This window comes from Elephas maximus, chromosome 18 (genome assembly GCF_024166365.1).
Source record: "Elephas maximus indicus isolate mEleMax1 chromosome 18, mEleMax1 primary haplotype, whole genome shotgun sequence".
Lineage (NCBI taxonomy): Eukaryota > Metazoa > Chordata > Mammalia > Proboscidea > Elephantidae > Elephas > Elephas maximus.
The window spans coordinates 41,120,930-41,140,072 of NC_064836.1; positions in this window are offsets into that span (position 1 = coordinate 41,120,930).

Genomic DNA, 19,143 nt, shown 5'->3' on the forward strand with positions numbered 1-19,143 from the left:
TGAGTTGGAATAGACTCGACAGCAACAGGTTTGGTTTTTGAGTTTGGTTACTGTTCTGCCTTTTCCAGAATGTCATACAGTATGCAGATTTTTCAGACTAGCTGCTTTTGCTTAACAAGGTTTCTCCACGTCTTTTCGTAGCGCATCTCTTTTTTAATCACTAAATAATACTCCATTGCATGGATGCACCACAGTTTAAGTGCTCATTTATTGAAGGACATCTTGGTTGCTTACAATTTTGAGCAATTATGAATAAATCTGCTATAAACATTTGAGTGTGGGTGTTTGTGTGAGCTTAAGCTTTTAGCTCATTTAGGTGAATACCTAAAAGCTTGATTCCTCCATTGTGCGGTAAGCCTATGTCGAGCTTTATAAGAAACTGTCACACTGTCTTCCAAAGTGGCTACAATATTTTGCATTTGCACTAACAATGAATGAGAGTTCCTATTATCCACATCCTTGTTGGCATTTGATGTTGTCAGTGTTCTGAATTTTAGCTCTTATAATGTGTTTGTAGGGAGAAGTGGGGGTAAAGTGGCATAATTTTCACCATCCATGCAGTAGACTTTTGTTTTGACTAGGGTTCGACTTTTTTTTTGACTAGGGTTTGATTTCTAGCAAAAGTACCCCATGTCATGCACCATCCCTCTGTAAGGTGATGGCTATGTGTTGCTGTGATGCTGAACAGGTTTCAGTGGAACTTTCAGACCAAGATAAAGTAAGAAGAAAACCCTGGATATTTACTTCTGAAAATCAGGCAGTGAAAAATCTATGGATCACAGTCAACAAATCCCCCAGCCCATTATGGGGATGGCCCAGCATTGGGTAGTGTTTTGTTCCATTGTGCATGAGGACCAACTCGATGGCAGCTATCAACAATAAAGTGGATTTCTAGTGGTATCTCATTGTTGTTTTAGTTTACAAGTCCCTGATGACATATGACATTGAACACCTTTTCATATGCTTATTTCCCATCTGTATATCTTCTTTGGTGAGGTTATTCAGATATTTTGTCCATTTTGGATGCATACATTCTGGCAGTTGTGAGGATGACACAGGACCAAGCAATGCTTCTTCATTCAGGTTTACATAAGGTCCACATGAGTTGGATTCCACTCCATGGCAGCTAAAACTGTTCAAGTCACCCCAATTCTTTTTTGGGCAAAATTGATTTCTAGATTGTGTTAGATTTTTCCTTTTTAAGGCTTTAAGTTGCAGTGGTTTCAACAAATTGTTTATATATTTCAACCCAAGATATGTCTATATAGACCTCCTCTGCTTCCCCCTCCCCCCATTTATAAAGGATACTACCTTCCCTTTCTGTGAGTCAGAGAGCATTTTGACATTTACTACCTAAAGCCATGCTTAGGGTTTAGCAGTTAGCTAACTGGAGACCATGTGGTGCTGGAACGATTTTTATGCTTGTGGAAAAGCCACATGAATCCAAGAGCTTATCTATAGTTCCGTCCTTTGGCTTTTAAAACAGCCTAAAACAGTATAGGAAGTTAGTTTAAGGATGTTTATTCAATGACTGCTAGGAGCCCCAAATGGAATCTGGCTTTTTGCACTCCTGAGTGACAAGCTAAGTCCAAAAAGACCTAGATACAAAAGATACTTTCTTCCTTGAAAGTGAATTCCTGTTTCAGTTGTACCTGATTAGGGCAGGTCAAAATCAGATTAAATTAGTCTTGTCAAAGCAGTTGGTACTTGTCTGCTTGTTCAGCAAATAATTAATAATAATAATAATAATAGCCAGCCAATAGAAACTAACCATAAGCCACCAAGCCCAACTCATTTTGCATACATTTATTAATACTTAAATTTTACTCTATACCCTGTGATGGACATGGATCCTTAGTCTCCATATGTAACTGTGTTCCCCAAATGCCATTTTTATCTATTTTTTATGGTGCCTGGTTAATGCACAAAAATGTCGAGGTCTCCTCAAGTCAATTGTCACGTATTCTTTCACTTTCAGAATTCAGAAAAAAAGGATAGGTAGACACAATGGCTAGTGAGTGAATATCAAGATGTCAGTTTAAGTACAAATAAACTCATTGGAAACATCCTTTTAAGTTTTTGGCTAAAAGGCTTGATAATATTTTATCCTAACAATATACAAAGTTCTTACCTTGTTATTGGCATAGGTGGACAACTCAGGCCCCATTCACCCTTCATGGCATGAGCACCCACCCTCCACCCCCACCCCCCACATAGAAGAAAATATCCTACTCTGATAAAATTACTTTAGAGTGAAGGCCAGACCAGAATGCATCTTTCTTTCAGTCAGATAAAAAAGAAAGCAAATAGAAGAAAGAGCTGAAGACGAACACGTTTTTCTCTCATACTCACTGTTAGATAGGTCACCTTCTGTGGAGAGAGAGTGCAGTTCTAGAGAGGGGCCAGGTGTGTTACTGCAGTTAAAGACTCTCCAGAGAGAAATGCAAAGCCAAGGAAACAGGTTTCCTGAAACAGTAGTTGGTAGATTATGTAACTTGATTTATCTGAAATGTCCACATCCTCTATATTAAGAATGAGTTCTGTAGCCTTGATATAAGAACAGAAAACCAGAAGTATCTCTAAATTCTAAACTTTTCTGGAAGTCAGGATTTCTTCATACAAAATAGAATCAAACTCTTGGGACTGAAAGCGTCCTTAAAGGGAACACTAAACAATTGGTGGATAAAACACAAGGAGCCATGAATCACACTATGAACCAACACAAAACAAGATCATCTTAGATATATCACTGGGAAGACGCATACAAACTTATTTCTGAGGTTAGCTGCTCTGGCTTGGACATTTCCTAGAATATAGAACCTTTAAAAAATGAGCGTTCTAGACCAAATTGAGATATCAGATCACCTTAGTCCTGGGAAAAATAGAACTATGTGTTAAGTAAGAGAAAATACATACATATTAAAAAGTATTTCTGCTTTTCTTTTGTTTTTATAACTATTTCTTTTTCATCAATTCCTGTAGTTTTAGAACTTGAATTTATCGAATTAACTTTCTTTCAAGACCTCCGAAAATAAAAGTTACTTTCCAAATTAAAGTTATTCAAATACAAATTTTGCATTTCTTTTTTTAAAGAATACTTTGTAATATTACCACTTTTCTTATAGGTCATGCTTGTTTATTTAGAACTCCACAAATGGGAAAGGAAAAATGGATCACTGGCTTTGTAGCTCCTGTGCTGTTTATGGGGGAAGAAAAAATGTGGGGGAAGGGTTGGAGAGGGGAGAGGAGAAATGCTCTATTTTTTATTTAAAAGTAGAAATTTTTAAGGAAAAGGAAACTCTTGCATTTTCAAAGGTTCTTTCCCGAAATCTTTGTCTTGAAAATAGATAATAGATATTTGTAATTTTGTTCTCAGGAAAACATGGCAAACACCTTTAACACAGCTTACATAGGGAGCGAATACTAACATATCATTTCCTTGCCTGATTTTGAAGACGTCATCAGTTATACATGAAATGTCCATTTAGTGAATTAATTGTTTTAGTTGATTTTGGACAGTAGCTCTCATCCGTAGCTGAGCATTGAATCACCAGGGTGCTTTAAAAAAAAAATGTGTGTGCATAGCAGTATATTTTTAAATCTCTCTAGGTGATATGATTAAACAACCAGTTAAGAAACACTGCTTCAGGGAAACCTAGAAAGAAGGTTTGAAAATGCAGCATAGAAACAAACATAATTCTAACCATCTTTGTGAGACTCAACATATCTTTATAATTTCTGAAATTATTAAAGTGTGTGTAGTAGCTGGAAATTGGACTAGGACTCTTTGGGAGAAGAAAAAGGCATTTGAGAAAATGAATATATATGTGGTGTATACGCAAGTAATGAAAGAGAAGAGACAGAAAGGAATAATAATAGCCACAAAGTTGTAGGTAAAAATGTCCAACAGTGGATGTTTGTCTTTAGTGATCTTCTATTTCTCACTACAAATTATTTGTGTTTTCCCCAGTTGATTGGTGCCCTCAACTTTCCTTCTGACTTAATAAAATGTGGTTGCTGGTGTTAAGTGTCATTGAGTCAGTTCCGACTCATATCGACCCTACGTACAACAGAACGAAACGTTGTCCAAGTCTCGCACCATCCTTGCAATTGTTGCTATGTTTCAGTCCGTTTTTGCAGCCACTGTGTCAATCCATCTTGTTGAGGGTCTTCCTACAAAATCCACTCATTCCCCAGATTTTCACACATTAGAAAAGTTTATTTTCTTTCTTCCATAACCATAAACTTCATTAAAATATCCATTTTCTCCTATTTGCACCAAGATGTTAGAAGGAAAAAGAATAAAGTAAGCTGTGGAAACCCTGGTGGCATAGTGGTTAAGTGCTACATCTGCTACCCGAAAGGTGGGCAGTTCAAATACACCAGGTGCTCCTTGGAAATTCTATGGGGCAGTTCTACTCTGTCCTATAGGGTCGCTATGAGTCGGAATGGACTCGATGGCAATGGGTTTTTATGGGTAAAGTAAGCTGTACATAACCAATGGTCCTTTAAACCCTTAGGGTATTTACATTATAAACTAGTAACCTTGTTAATTCATATCGCCATTCAACTGAGAGTATTTGAGCAAAGTGAGCAAAATGAAGTAAAAAAAAAAAATTGAATTTGGGTGATTGCAAAATGATTTGTGCAAACAGTATTTCTTTTTTTACATTTTGCCCAGAAACACTCAATTAATTTGATCTTTTAAAAATTAACTTTTAGAGAACGGGAACCAGACAAGGATGCCCTTTATCACCGCTCTTATTCAACATCGTGCTGGAAGTCCTAGCCAGGGCAATTAGGCTAGACAAAGAAATAAAAGGTATCCGGATTGGCAAGGAAGAAGTAAAGTTATCACTATTTGCAGATGACATGATTATATACACAGAAAACCCTAAGGAATCCTCCAGAAAACTACTGAAACTAATAGAAGAGTTTGGCAGAGTCTCAGGTTATAAAATAAACATACAAAAATCACTTGGATTCCTCTACATCAACAAAAAGAACACCGAAGAGGAAATAACCAAATCAATACCATTCACAGTAGCCCCCCAGAAGATAAGATACTTAGGAATAAATCTTACCAAGGATGTAAAAAACCTATACAAAGAAAACTACAAAGCTCTACTATAAGAAATTCAAAAGGACATACTTAAGTGGAAAAACATACCTTGCTCATGGATAGGAAGACTTAACATAGTAAAAATGTCTATTCTACCAAAAGCCATCTATACATTTAACTCACTTCCGATCCAAATTCCAATGTCATATTTTAAGGGGATAGAGAAACAAATCACCAATTTCATATGGAAGGGAAAGAAGCCCCGGATAAGCAAAGCACTACTGAAAAAGAAGAAGAAAGTGGGAGGCCTCACTTTACCTGATTTCAGAACCTATTATACAGCCACAGTAGTCAAAGCAGCCTGGTACTGGTACAACAACAGGCACATAGACCAATGGAACAGAATTGAGAACCCAGACATAGATCCATCCACGTATGAGCAGCTGATATTTGACAAAGGACCAGTGTCAATTAATTGGGGAAAAGAAAGCCTTTTTTAACAAATGGTGCTGGCATAACTGGATATTCATTTGCAAAAAAATGAAACAGGACCCATACCTTACACCATGCACAAAAACTAACTCCAAGTGGATCAAAGACCTAAACATAAAGACTAAAACGATAAGGATCATGGAAGAAAAAATAGGGACAACCTTAGGAGCCCTAATACAAGGCATAAACAGAATACAAAACATTACCAAAAATGATGAAGAGAAACCCGATAACTGGGAGCTCCTAAAAATCAAACACCTATGCTCATCTAAAGACTTCACCAAAAGAGTAAAAAGACCACCTACAGACTGGGAAAGAATTTTCAGCTATGACATCTCCGACCAGCGCCTGATCTCTGAAATCTACATGATTCTGTCAAAACTCAACCACAAAAAGACAAACAACCCAATCAAAAAGTGGGCAAAGGATATGAACACACACTTCACTAAAGAAGATATTCAGGCAGCCAACAGATACCTGAGAAAATGCTCCCGATCATTAGCCATTACAGAAATGCAAATTAAAACTACGATGAGATTCCATCTCACACTGCCAAGGCTGGCATTAATCCAAAAAACACAAAATAATACATGTTGGAGAGGCTGCAGAGAGATTGGAACTCTTATACACTGCTGGTGGGAATGTAAAATGGTACAACCACTTTGGAAATCTATCTGGCGTTATCTTAAACAGTTAGAAATAGAACTACCATACAACCCTGAAATCCCACTCCTCGGAATATACCCTAGAGATGCAAGAGCCTTCATACAAACAGATATATGCACACCCATGTTTATTGCAGCTCTGTTTACAATAGCAAAAAGTTGGAAGCAACCAAGGTGTCCATCAACGGATGAATGGGTAAATAAATTGTGGTATATTCACACAATGGAATACTACGCATCGATAAAGAACAGTGACGAATCTCTGAAACATTTCATAACATGGAGGAACCTGGAAGGCATTATGCTGAGCGAAATGAGTCAGAGGCAAAAGGACAAATATTGTATAAGACCACTATTATAAGATCTTGAGTAATAGTAAACCTGAGAAGAACACATACTTTTGTGGTTACGAGGGGGGGAGGGAAGGAGGGTGGGAGAGGGTTTTTTACTGATTAATCAGTAGATAAGAAATGCTTTAGGTGAAGGGAAAGACAACAGTCAATACATGGAAGGTCAGCTCAATTGGACTGGACCAAAAGCAAAGAAGTTTCCGGGATAAAATGAATGCTTCAAAGGTCAGCGGAGCAAGGGCGGGGGTCTGGGGAACATGGTTTGCGGGGACTTCTAAGTCATTTGGCAAAATAATTCTATTATGAAATCATTCTGCATCCCACTTTGAAATGTGGCGTCTGGGGTCTTAAATGCTAACAAGCGGCCATCTAAGATGCATCAATTGGTCTCAACCCACCTGGAGCAAAGGAAAATGAAGAACACCAAGGCCACACGACAACTAAGAGCCCAAGAGACAGAAAGGGCCACATGAACCAGAGACCTACATTATCCTGAGACCAGAAGAACTAGTTGGTGCCCGGCCACAATCGATGACTGCCCTGACAGGGAGCACAGCAGAGGACCCCTGAGGGAGCAGGACATCAGTGGGATACAGACCCCAAATTCTCATAAAAAGACCATACTTAATGGTCTGACTGAGACTAGAGGAATCCCGGCAGCCATGGTCCCCAGACCTTCTGTTGACACAGGACAAGAACCATCCCCGAAGACAACTCATCAGACATGAAAGGGACTGGTCAGCGGGTGGGAGAGAGACGCTGATGAAGAGTGAGCTAATTATATCAGGTGGACACTTGAGATTGTGTTGGCAACTCTTGTCTGGAGGGGGGATGGGAGGATAGAGAGAGAGAGAAGCCGGCAAAATTGTCACGAAAGGAGAGACCGAAAGGGCTGACTCAAGAAGGGGAGAGCAAGTGGGAGTAGGGAGTGAGATGTATGTAAACTTATATGTGACAGACTGATTGGATTTGTAAACGTTCACTTGAAGCTTAATAAAAGTTAATTAAAAAAAAAAAACTAATGGACAAAAAAAAATTAATTTTTAATTTTAGAACAGTTTTAGATTTATAGAAAAATTGTAAAGACAGTACAGAAAAGTCCCATATACCCCATACTCAGTTTCTCCAATTCTTAGCATTAGTATGGTATATATGAAACAATCAATGAACCAATATAGATAAATTATCATTCACCAAAGTCCATACTTCATTTAGACTTTTAGTTTTCTTTTTTTTATTGTACTTTAAAACAAACTAGCTTCTCATTAAACAGGTAATACACATATTGCTTTATGACATTGATTAACAACCCCGTGACATATCAACACTCCCCCTTCTTAAACTTGGGTTCCCTATTACCAGATTTCCTGCCCCCTCCTGCCTTCTAGTCCTTGCCCCCGGGCTGGTATACCCCTTTAGTCTGGTTTTGTTTTATGGGCCTGTCTACAAGCAGCACTTCTTAATTATCAAATACTTATTGACTATTAAGTAATCCCAGGTACTGCTTTAATAAATGATAATTTAGAAATATATCTGGATATAGAAATTTTGTAATTTGGTGTGAAAAATATGCAAGTGAACCATTGAATAGGATATAGTGCAATAAATTCTGTATCAAAGATCTACTAAACCTTATAGGGCACCTAGCCCATGTCTGGTGGTGTAGCAGTTAGGAGCTCGTCTGCTAACCGTAAAGATCACCAGTTCAAATCCACCAGCCACTCCTTGGAAGCCTTGTGGGGCAGTTCTGTCCTGTAGTGTCACTATGGGTTGGAATTGACTTGAAGGTGATGGGTTTTTTAGCCCATGTTGATGTAGGGGTTTTAAAGAACACCAACAATTCTTTAATCACACCAGTTAGACAACGGGTTACTTAATTTATGTGGATAAAAGACGTGGTATGTTCTTATAAAGGAAATTGATGAATGATGTAAGAAAAAATATGCTAGATTAAATCTTGTTCTTTTAAGAAATTCAGAACTTATTTTTATTCTCTTGAAATGATAAAATAAAATTAACAATAAGTCACATATTTATAAAGCACTTTGATTAAACAATGTAATTTTGTATCTTTAAGGTTATTCTGTATTTCCCTCTATATTCCTCTGTCACTTTTTTATTTCCAATCACCATACAGGCCAATTGTTTGAAGCTGAAAGAGAAATAGTGAAAAACTTGGACACACACACAGATGAGGAGGAGAGAAATAATTCAAATGAGAGTGAAGATATCTATACTTTACAAGATTCTGATGTGCTTGGAAAGATTATGCACTTTTTAAAAATTACGCATATATAGCATGCATAGGATATTGAACAACAAATTGTCTCATGAAAAAGAGTGTACACTTTACAAGCAGAAAAATCAAAGCACTCAATTTAGTAATAATAATAAGTAAGATTGGCTATGAGGCTTAAGAATAGAGCCCAGACCACAAACATCTCAGTGAATGCCACATGGTTGATATGACAGTGATAAAACCAGTGGCATGACATCCCGATTATATATATGTATGTCTCCATGAATGAACATAAGGAGACGTGAAGTCCACTATCAAGGGCTACTCTGTCCATGTACTGAGTGTGCATACACTTCTCCTCAATTTTTACCTACCTTGGGAAGAAAGGGAAAGGAGAAAGCTGAGCTGACTGAGAATACCTTTATTTAACTACTTCTACGTTGAATTGTTTTTTTTTTGTACTTTGAATTACCACAACCCATCACTTTGTCATAGTGTGATGGCTTATGTGTTGCTATGATGTTGGAAGTTATGCCACTGATATTTCAAATACCAGCAGGGACAACTATGGTGGTCGGGTTTCAGCAGAGCTTCCAGACTAAGACTAGAAAGGAAGGCCTGGTGATCTACTTTCAAAAATTACTCAATGAAAGCCTTAGGGATCACAACAAAATAGTGTCTGATACAGTGCTGGAAGATGAGCCTCTTAGGTTGGAAGGAACAACACGATAGCTGCAACTATTGGACTTAAACATATCAAGGATCATGAAGATGGTGTAGGGCTTGCAGATTTTTGTACTGCTGTATATAAGGTCACCGTGAGTCGGAGTCAACTTAATGGCAAATAACAAGAACAACAACTTAGAATTTATATACTGTTTTACAACACCAGCTAGAGTTGGCATTCATGTTAGCATTAAGACAGTTGAAGAAATTTGGAATTTCGTTTTTATACACATTTGTGTGCTGAGATTTTTACTTACTATATGTATTCTCATTTAGTTTCTTAAAGGCCAACTCTCAGACAAGCACTTCTTAGATTTACCTATCTCTAGATCCATCTGTAATGAGTTTGGTTGAAATTAAATGCACTAGGTATGTTGTAGCTCAGATGTTATTACATTTTTGATAGCATCATTAAAAAGGCAAACTGCCAAACTATAGTTCTTACTTGAAATTGAAAGGCCAAACGCTCAAGTTTTACATAGAAAACGTTAACCTGTACCTCTTTATTGTTTTTATTCTTTTGTGGGTAGAGAACATTTCCTTTTTGTGCGTAAAGAACATTCTCACTTCTTCACATGTGAATTTCTAGCTTTTAAAGTATAAAAGTCAAATGCCTTTTTCAAATTTGAAATGGTGATTGCTAAGGACAGATTCTGACACATTCCTAGTAACCCACAGTCAGCTCACTTTTGCCTGGCATTTTGCCCTTAGACAGCTTGTTAATAAGCAGGAAATAGAAGCTTATCTATAGTTAAACTATATATATATATATATATTTTTTTTTTCTTTTATGATAGACTAAGCTTTACTTTGCTGGCACCTTGGCTTGGAGGAAATTTCTCAAGAGGTTTTTGAGGTGTTCCTAGTACAGATTCTTTGTTTTCCCTGATAAAGTGTAATTAGCAGAGGCTACATAAAATCTTCCTGACTGAACACTCTGAGATAATCTGGTTGAAACTAACTTATTCATTATCAAAGACTTGTTTAAAATGAAATGTGGATTGGAGTTGAACTTGGATGAATACGTAATAGAAATCAGTTATTAGCGGCAACATAAGGAGCCTGGAGATTTTACATCGATGTGTAATCTCTGTGGAACTGTGGTAGACAGTGGTTAAGCATTTGGCTGTTAACCCAAAGGTTGGCGGGTTGAATCCACCAGCAGCTCTTTGGAAGCGCTATGGGGGCAGTTCTACTATATCCCTATTGGGTCACCATGTGTCAGAATCAATTCGGACTCAATGGCAATGGGTGTGTGTGTGCATGTGTGTGTGTGTTTAATGATCTTTCTTCCTTCTGCTTGGTGAAGCTTTCCTCTTTGCCTTATTTCTTGCTTACCTGTCTTCCTTTCCTCCCTCCTCTTTCCTCTTCTGTTTTCTTTGTCAAAACATCCTGCATCGTATAACTTTCTTAATATCTGCATCTACTTTCTTTACCTTGTTTCCCTTTTGTAGGCTCCTCTTGCTCTTCAGTGAGTCGGACTCAAATAGAGTTGGAGTCCAGAAGAGATATGTGTGAGCGAAGCAATATGTACAGCTCTCTCACATAAATAAAGAGTTATTTGGTCATTATAATCATATAAAAAGAAACATGCAAATAGAAAATCCAATTTACTACATTATGTAACAATAATAGCACCTACATCCTATGAATAGAAGTCCTGAGATATTTTGAAAATTAGAATGATTGGCAAAAAGTGAAAAAAGATCTATTAATAGTTGTTGTTGCTATTGTTTTCACCATTCAGTTCACAGTGTTCAAGACTTATTAATATAATGGAAGCTAGATTTTTTTTTTTTTTTTAGATTAGGTCCAGGAACAGGAGAAAAACTTGACTCTGAACTAAAGTGGAACTAACTTGAAAATAAAGCAGCATGTCAACAAAAATGTTTCTTAAGGTTTTTTACATACTATATGTTTCATCTGGCTTCATTTTTATAAGCATTGATGTTACAGGCAATAAATGTAAAAAGCCACAATGGGTCTATAGGAAGGCGATGGATATTGGCATAAAAAAAACCAAAACAAAACAAAAAAAACAACCAAAAACTGTGTAAGAGAATAAAATTCAAAAGGAATAGCAATTTAGGTATAGAAAATGAGAAAATTAAGGTATTTCAAATTCTCCATCATTTTATTCCTGATATCCTTTGGTACCCCCCACATGTTTGTCAGTTTGTCCTACTGTGGGGGCTTATGTGTTGCTGTGATGCTGGAAGCTCTGCCACGAGTATTCAGATACCAGCATGGTCACCCATGGAGGACAGGTTTCAGCTGAGCTTCCAGAATAAAATAAGACAGACTGAGAAGAAGGACCCAGCAGTCTACTTCTGAAAAGCATTAGCCAGTGAAAACCTTATGAATAGCAGCAGAACATTGTCTGATATAGTGCTGGAAGGTGAGCCCCCCAGGTTGGAAGGCACTCAAAAGATGACTGGAGAAGAGCTGCCTCCTCAAAGTAGAGTCGACCTTAATGACGTGGGTGGAGTAAAGCTTCCAGGACTTTCATTAGCTGATACGGCATGACTCAAAATGAGAAGAAACAGCTGCAAACATCCAATAATAATTGGAACCTGGAATGTACGAAGTATGAATCTAGGAAAATTGGAAATAGTCAAAAATGAAATGGAACACATAAACATCAACATCCTAGGCATTAGTGAGCTGAAATGGACTGGTATTGGCTATTTGAATCGGACAATAATATAGTCTACTATGCTGGGAATGACAACTCGAAGAGGAATGCTGTTGCATTCATCGTCAAAAAGAACGTTTCAAGATCTATCCTGAAGTAAAACACTGTCAGTGATAGGATAATATCCATATGCCTACAAGGAAGACCAGTTAATACGATTATTATTCAAATTTACCCACCAATCACCAGGGCCAAAGATGAAGAAATGGGTTTTTATCAGCTGCCACAGTCTGAAATTGACCGAATATGCAATCAAGATGCATTGATAATTACTGGCGATTGGAACGCGAAAGTTGGAAACAAAGAAAAAGGATCAGTAGTTGGAAAATATGGCCTTGGGGATAGAAACAATGCCGGAGATCCAATGATAGAATTTTGCAAGACCAACGACTTCTTCACTGCAAATACCTCCTTTCACCAACATAAACGACAACTATACACATGGACCTCGCCAGATGGAACACACAGAAATCAAATTGACTACATCTGTGGAAAGGGATGATGGAAAAGCTCAATATTATCAGTCAGAACAAGGCCAGGGGCCGACTGTGGAACAGACCATCAATTGCTCATGTGCAAGTTCAAGCTGAAACTGAAGAAAATCAGAGCAACTCCACGAGAGCCAAAATACGACCTTGAGTATATCCCACCTGAATTTAGAGACCAACTGAAGAATAGATTTGACACATTGAACACTAGTGACCGAAGACCAGATGAGTTGTGGAATGACATCAAGGACATCATCCATGAAGAAAGCCAGAGGTCACTGAAAAGACAGGAAGGAAACAAAAGACCAAGATGGATGTCAGAGGAGACTCTGAAACTTGCTTTTGAGCGTCAAGCAGCTAAAGCAAAAGGAAGAATTGATGAAGTAAAAGAACTGAACAGAAGATTTCAACGGGCTTCTCTAGAAGACAAAGTAAAGTATTATAATGACATGTGCAAAGGGCTGGAGATGGAAAACCAAGAGGGAAGAACACACTCGGCGTTTCTCAAGCTGAAAGAACTGAAGAAAGAATTCAAGCCTCGAGTTGCAATAGTGAAGGATTCCATGGGGAAAATATTAAACGATGCAGGAAGCATCAAAAGAAGATGGAAGGAATACACAGAGTCATTATACCAAAAAGAATTACTCGATATTCAACCATTTCAAGAGGTGGCATATGATCAGGAACCGATAGTACTGAAGGAAGAAGTCTAAGCTGCTCTGAAGGCATTGGCAAAAAACAAGGCTCCAGGAATTGATGGAATATCAATTGAGATGTTTCAACAAACAGATGCAGCACTGGAGGTGCTCACTTGTCTGTGCCAAGAAATATGGAAGACAGCTTCCTGGCCAAATGACTGGAAGAGATCCATATTTATGCCTATTCCCAAGAAAGGTGATCCAACTGAATGTGGAAATTATAGAACAATATCGTTAATATCACATGCAAGCAAAATTTTGCTGAAGATCATTCAAAAATGGCTGCTGCAGTATATCGACAGGGAACTGCTAGAAATTCAGGCTGGTTTCAGAAGAGAATGTGGAACCAGGGATATCATTGCTGATGTCAGATGGATCCTGGCTGAAAGCAGAGCATACCAGAAGGATGTTTACCTGTGTTTTATTGACTATGCAAAGGCATTCGACTGTGTGGATCATAACAAGCTATGGATAGCACTGAGAAGAATGGGAATTCCAGAACACTTAATCTTGCTCACGTGGAACCTTTACATAGATCAAGAGGCAGTTATTTGGACAGAACAAGGGGTTACTGATTGGTTTAAAGTCAGGAAAGGTGTGCACCAGGGTTATATTCTTTCACCATACCTATTTAACCTGTATGCTGAACAAATAATCCGAGAAGCTGGACTATATGAAGAAGAATGGGGCATCAGGATTGGAGCAAGACTCATTAACAACCCCCATTATGCAGATGACAGAACCTTGCTTACTGAAAGTGAAAAGGACTTGAAGCACTTACTAATGAAGATCAAAGACCCCAGCCTTCAGTATGGCTTGCACCTCAACATAAAGAAAACAAAAATCCTCACAACTGGACCAATGAGCAACATCATGATAAACGGAGAAAAGATTGAAGTTGTCAAGGATTTCATTTTACTTGGATCCACAATTAATAGCCATGGAAGCAGCAGTCAAGAAATCAAAAGACGCATTGCATTGGGCAAATCTGCTGCAAAGGACCTATTCAAAGTGTTGAAGAGCAAGGATGTCACCTTGAAGAATAAGGTGCGCCTGACCCAAGCCATAGTATTTTCAATCACATCATATGCATGTGAAAGCTGGACAATGAATAAGGAAAACCAAAGAAGAGTTGATGCCTTTGAATTGTGGTGTTGATGAAGAATATTGAACGTACCATGGACTGCCAAAAGAACAAACAAATCTGTTTTGGAAGAAGTGCGGCCAGAATGCACCTTAGAGGCAAGGATGGCGAGACTGCATCTTACATACTTTGGACGTGTTGTCAGGAGGGATGAGTCCCTGGAGAAGAACATCATGCTTGGCAGAGTACCGGGTCAGTGGAACAGAGGAAGACCCTCAATGAGGTGGATTGACACAGTGGCTGCAACAATGACCTCAAGGATAACAACGATTGTAAGGATGGTGCAGGACTGGGCAGTGTTTCATTGTGTTGTGCATAACATCGCTATGAGTCGGAACTGACTCAACGGCGCCTAACAACAACATCCTTTGGTAGGAAACCTTGTTGGTGTAGTGATTAAGAGCTACGGTTGCTAACCAAAAGGTCGGCAGTTCAAATCCACCAGGCACTCCTTGGAAACTCTATGGGACTGTCCTTCTCCGTCCTGTAGGGCTGCTATGAGTCGGAACCAACTTGATGGCAGCAGGTAGTATAGCAGTATCTTTTGGTATGTCCCAGTTTAAGTACAAGCTGAAGTAGCCCACTAATTAGTTACAAAACTCAAAATAAGTAGAAGCACCAACAGAGAACCTACTGCATAGGGTTAGTGCCTCTATATGCAAAAGTCTTTGAAATCCAAATATCAAATATTTATTGAATATAAAGTTACTGTAGTAGGTGTTATAAGAAATAGAAATTTACAAAAGGGGTTATCAAACATAAATAAAAAATACTAATTTGAGAGTATAGAGATTTCAGAATTTAGGACACAGTTATATGTAACATGGTAATGCAGAGAAAATGAGCTTGAATTTAAAGTTTAGAAAGGTCACTGTGAACTGGATGATCATGCGTGAGTAACAATGGATGGATAATTCAGTCCTGTCCAAGGCTGAGTATATTGGTTATTATCAACATTATCTCACCGCAGTGCAAATGGGCTCTGGAAATAATTCAGGTGGGAAACTTCTTACTGATCCACATGATAGTAGTTTATGTCCTGAATCCTAAGAATTTATAGTCCTTAAAATTTTATGGTCACTTGTAAATTATAGCTGGTACCATGTGCTTGCTAGTTTTTATCATATTTGCTTTTAGTGTACCAGTGGAGTATGTTTCCTCTAAGTTTTTTTTTTTTTTTTAGTGTTTTTCCTTTTGCCATCAAACAATCATTTTTAAAGAAAATTTAAAAAGAGATGAAAGTGAAATAGTTAAGTTTTATCATGTTTATGGTGTTACAGTGGTGGTATAAATCACAGGAAATAATCTGTGGTATTATTTTATTTTCCTCTCTTTAGCGTTAAGCATTTAGCAGTCCTACTGAAACCTTATCAGGAAGATATAAAAATTAGCATTCTCACAAAGCACTGTGCTTTAATTTTTATTTCAGCCAATGCAAAAGACGTTAAGCATATAAAAGTAGCATCACATCTGATAGTGTTTGAAGTATTTTTTCACAAAGCTAAATATATGAACTTATAAACTATCAAATTATTTCGCACACGTCAGTAGTTTTTAATGAACTCCGTGGTTATTCATAAGCCTAGACAGAATTAGGTTACAGGGAAGGAGGTTTAAGAATTCACACATATTTTAGAGAAATATATATTTTTCATGTTACTGTTAGATATAATGAGATGGTGCTGTTAAACTAAGTAATACAATTAAAAAAAAAAAAAATCCTCCAAACCATTTATATACTCATGAAAGAAAATTTTGAATTATCTCTTTCTCAATATATTTTTCTTCTTTTGCTTAGAAATCAGTAATACCATTTTGGATACGTTTGAAGCAAGTATTATTATTATTTCCATATCACAATTTGAAAAATTTAAGTGGAAAAGTATATTGTTTCCCAGGGACACACAGCAAGTAAGTAAAATAAGAAGAAAAAAGTGCTCAAGACTTTTCCTTGCTATTCCACTGCTATACCTCTTCGTACTGAATTGTTTCATTATTTATTCTACTTGTTAATATACCTGAGTGGATGAAAGAAACTTATGACTATTCCAGGAGTCAACATAGATATCAAAGAAAAGCCTTATTTAAAATTAAAAAAAAGTATAGTTAAGCACTATCATTATTAATTTTAATATTGAAATAACATACATACAGAAGAGTAGTTGCTTAAATAATATTTAATAAACATTTTATATGTGATAAAATTATTCCTCTTAGGAAAAATAAAATAAAATTAGAAATATTGTTAGCTGCCGTTGAGTCAATTCCAACTCATGGTAAGCCCATGTGTGCAGCGTGTTCTATGCTGTTTTCAAAGCTGTGACATTTTGGAAGCAGATCACCAAGCCTGTCTTCTGAGGTGCCTCTAAGTGAGTTCAAACCTCCAAACTTTAGGCTAGTAGTTGAGCCCTTAACAGTTTAAGCTTCCCAGAGACTCCTTTGAAATTAGAAATAGCATGTTGAAATAGTATATTTTTAATTTATTTCAATAATTTTAGAACAAATTAAAAATAAATCATCTTAAAACTAATTTACTTTCATCTCTGTGAAATCTATTATCTCTTCTCTTACAAAATTGAAGATCACCAATAATTTGTCCTGTAGTACTAAAAATCTTTGGTCACTGTATAATGTGGCATTCCTTCATCACTCTTATTGTTCAGGGTTCTACACTATTTTGAATTCCTTCTCCTTCTCTTCCTCCTTACCTTACTCTTGGTCCTTCTTTTGGGGTTATTTTCTTATGGATGATTTTCTACAACTCTTTGATCTTTTTCAAATTTCAGTTTTGTGTGTTGATCTTGTACCCTGACACTTTGCTGAATCCTTCTATTAGTTAGAGTAGCTTTCCTGTGAAATCTCTGAAATTTTATATGTATATGATCACGTCATCTGTGAACAGGCATAGTTTTACTTATTCCTTACCAATTTGTATGTGGTTTATTTTCGTCTCTTGTTTTATTGTTCTAGCAAGGACTTCCAGTACAATATTGAATGAGCGGTGATAAAGGGTATCCTGTCTGGTCCCACTTCTCAAGGAGAATGCTTTCAGTCTCTCTCTGCTGAGAATAATGTTAGCTGTTGGTTATGTATATATATCCTGAATTATGTTGAGAAATTTTCCTTCTATTCCTGTTTTGCTGAGAGATTTTATCATGAATGGCCTCTTCTGTATTGACTGAGATGGTCATGTGATTCTAGTTCTTTGTTTTATTTGTGTGGCGGATTACGTTTATTGATTCTCTAATGCTGAACCAGCCTTGCCTACCTGTTATGAAGTCCACTTCGTCATGATGTATTTTTTTTTTGATATGTTGTTGAATTCTATTGGCTAGAATTTTGTTCAGGATGTTTATGTATATTCATGAAGGATATTTACCTGTAATTTTTTCTAGTGATATCTTTGGCTGGTTTTGGTATCAGGGTTATGCTGGCTTTATAGAATGAATTCCAAAGTATTTCTTCCTTTTCTATGTTCTGGAATAGTTTGAGTAGTGCTGGTGTCAACTCTTCTCTGAGTGTTTGGTAGAATTTTTCTGTGAAGCCATCCGTGCCAGGACTTTTTTCTTTGTTGGGAGGTTTTTTATGACCTCTTCAATTTCTTCTTTTGTTATGGATCTGTTCAGATATTCTACCTGTTTGTGTTATTTTGGGTTTGGTTTGTTTTAGTGTGTTTCTAGAAATTTGTCCATTTCTTCTAGGTTTTCAAATTTGTTAGAGTATAATTTCTCATAACATTCTGTTATGATTCTTCTATTTCAGTTGGTTCTGTTGTAATGTTTATCTTGAAATATCCTTGTATCATCACTATATTTGAGAGACAGTTTTGCTGGATAAATGATTCTTGGTTGGCAAGTTTTTTCTTTCAGGTTTTGTATATGGCATCCCATTGCCTTCTTGCAAACATGGATTCTGCTGAGAAATCAGGACTTAATCTTACTTGTTCTCCCCCTCCCCCCCCTTTTTTTTGGCCTCTTCCTCTTCTGGGATTTCTATCACTATCACACCTAAATGATTCCCCTTGTTAGTGTTCTATATAACTCTTAGGCTTTCTTCATTTTTCTTCATTCCTTTTTCTGAATGTTCCTCAAACAAATTAGTATCAAGGGATTTGTCCTCTATTTCCATGATTCTGTCTTCTATTGTTTCAATTTTACTCCTATGTCCTTCCATTGAGTGGTCTATTTCTGAATTTTTTGTTGTTGTTGTTAATCTTCTGGATTTCTAGTTGCTGTTTTTGTATGGTTTCTAGTTGTATTTATTTTGTCATTTGTTCTTTATTATTTTCCTTAATTCTTCCTGGGTCTTGTCTGTGTTTTCCTTTTTGTGTGTGTGTGTTTTCTTTGATCTGTGTGAGGACCCTATGTATAAGACTTTTGAATTCCTTATCAGGTAGTTCCATTACCATTTCTTCCTCAGGAAAGTTTTTTTCCCTAAATGATTTTTTTATGATTTGATATTGTCTGCTGTCTCCAAGGAATTAAGGTGTTATTTTATTTATTTATGATTTTTTGTTTTGTTCTGTCTTGATATTTTGGTGACAACGGATCAGGCATGCCTCCCTGATTGTTCTTGTGGTGGCAC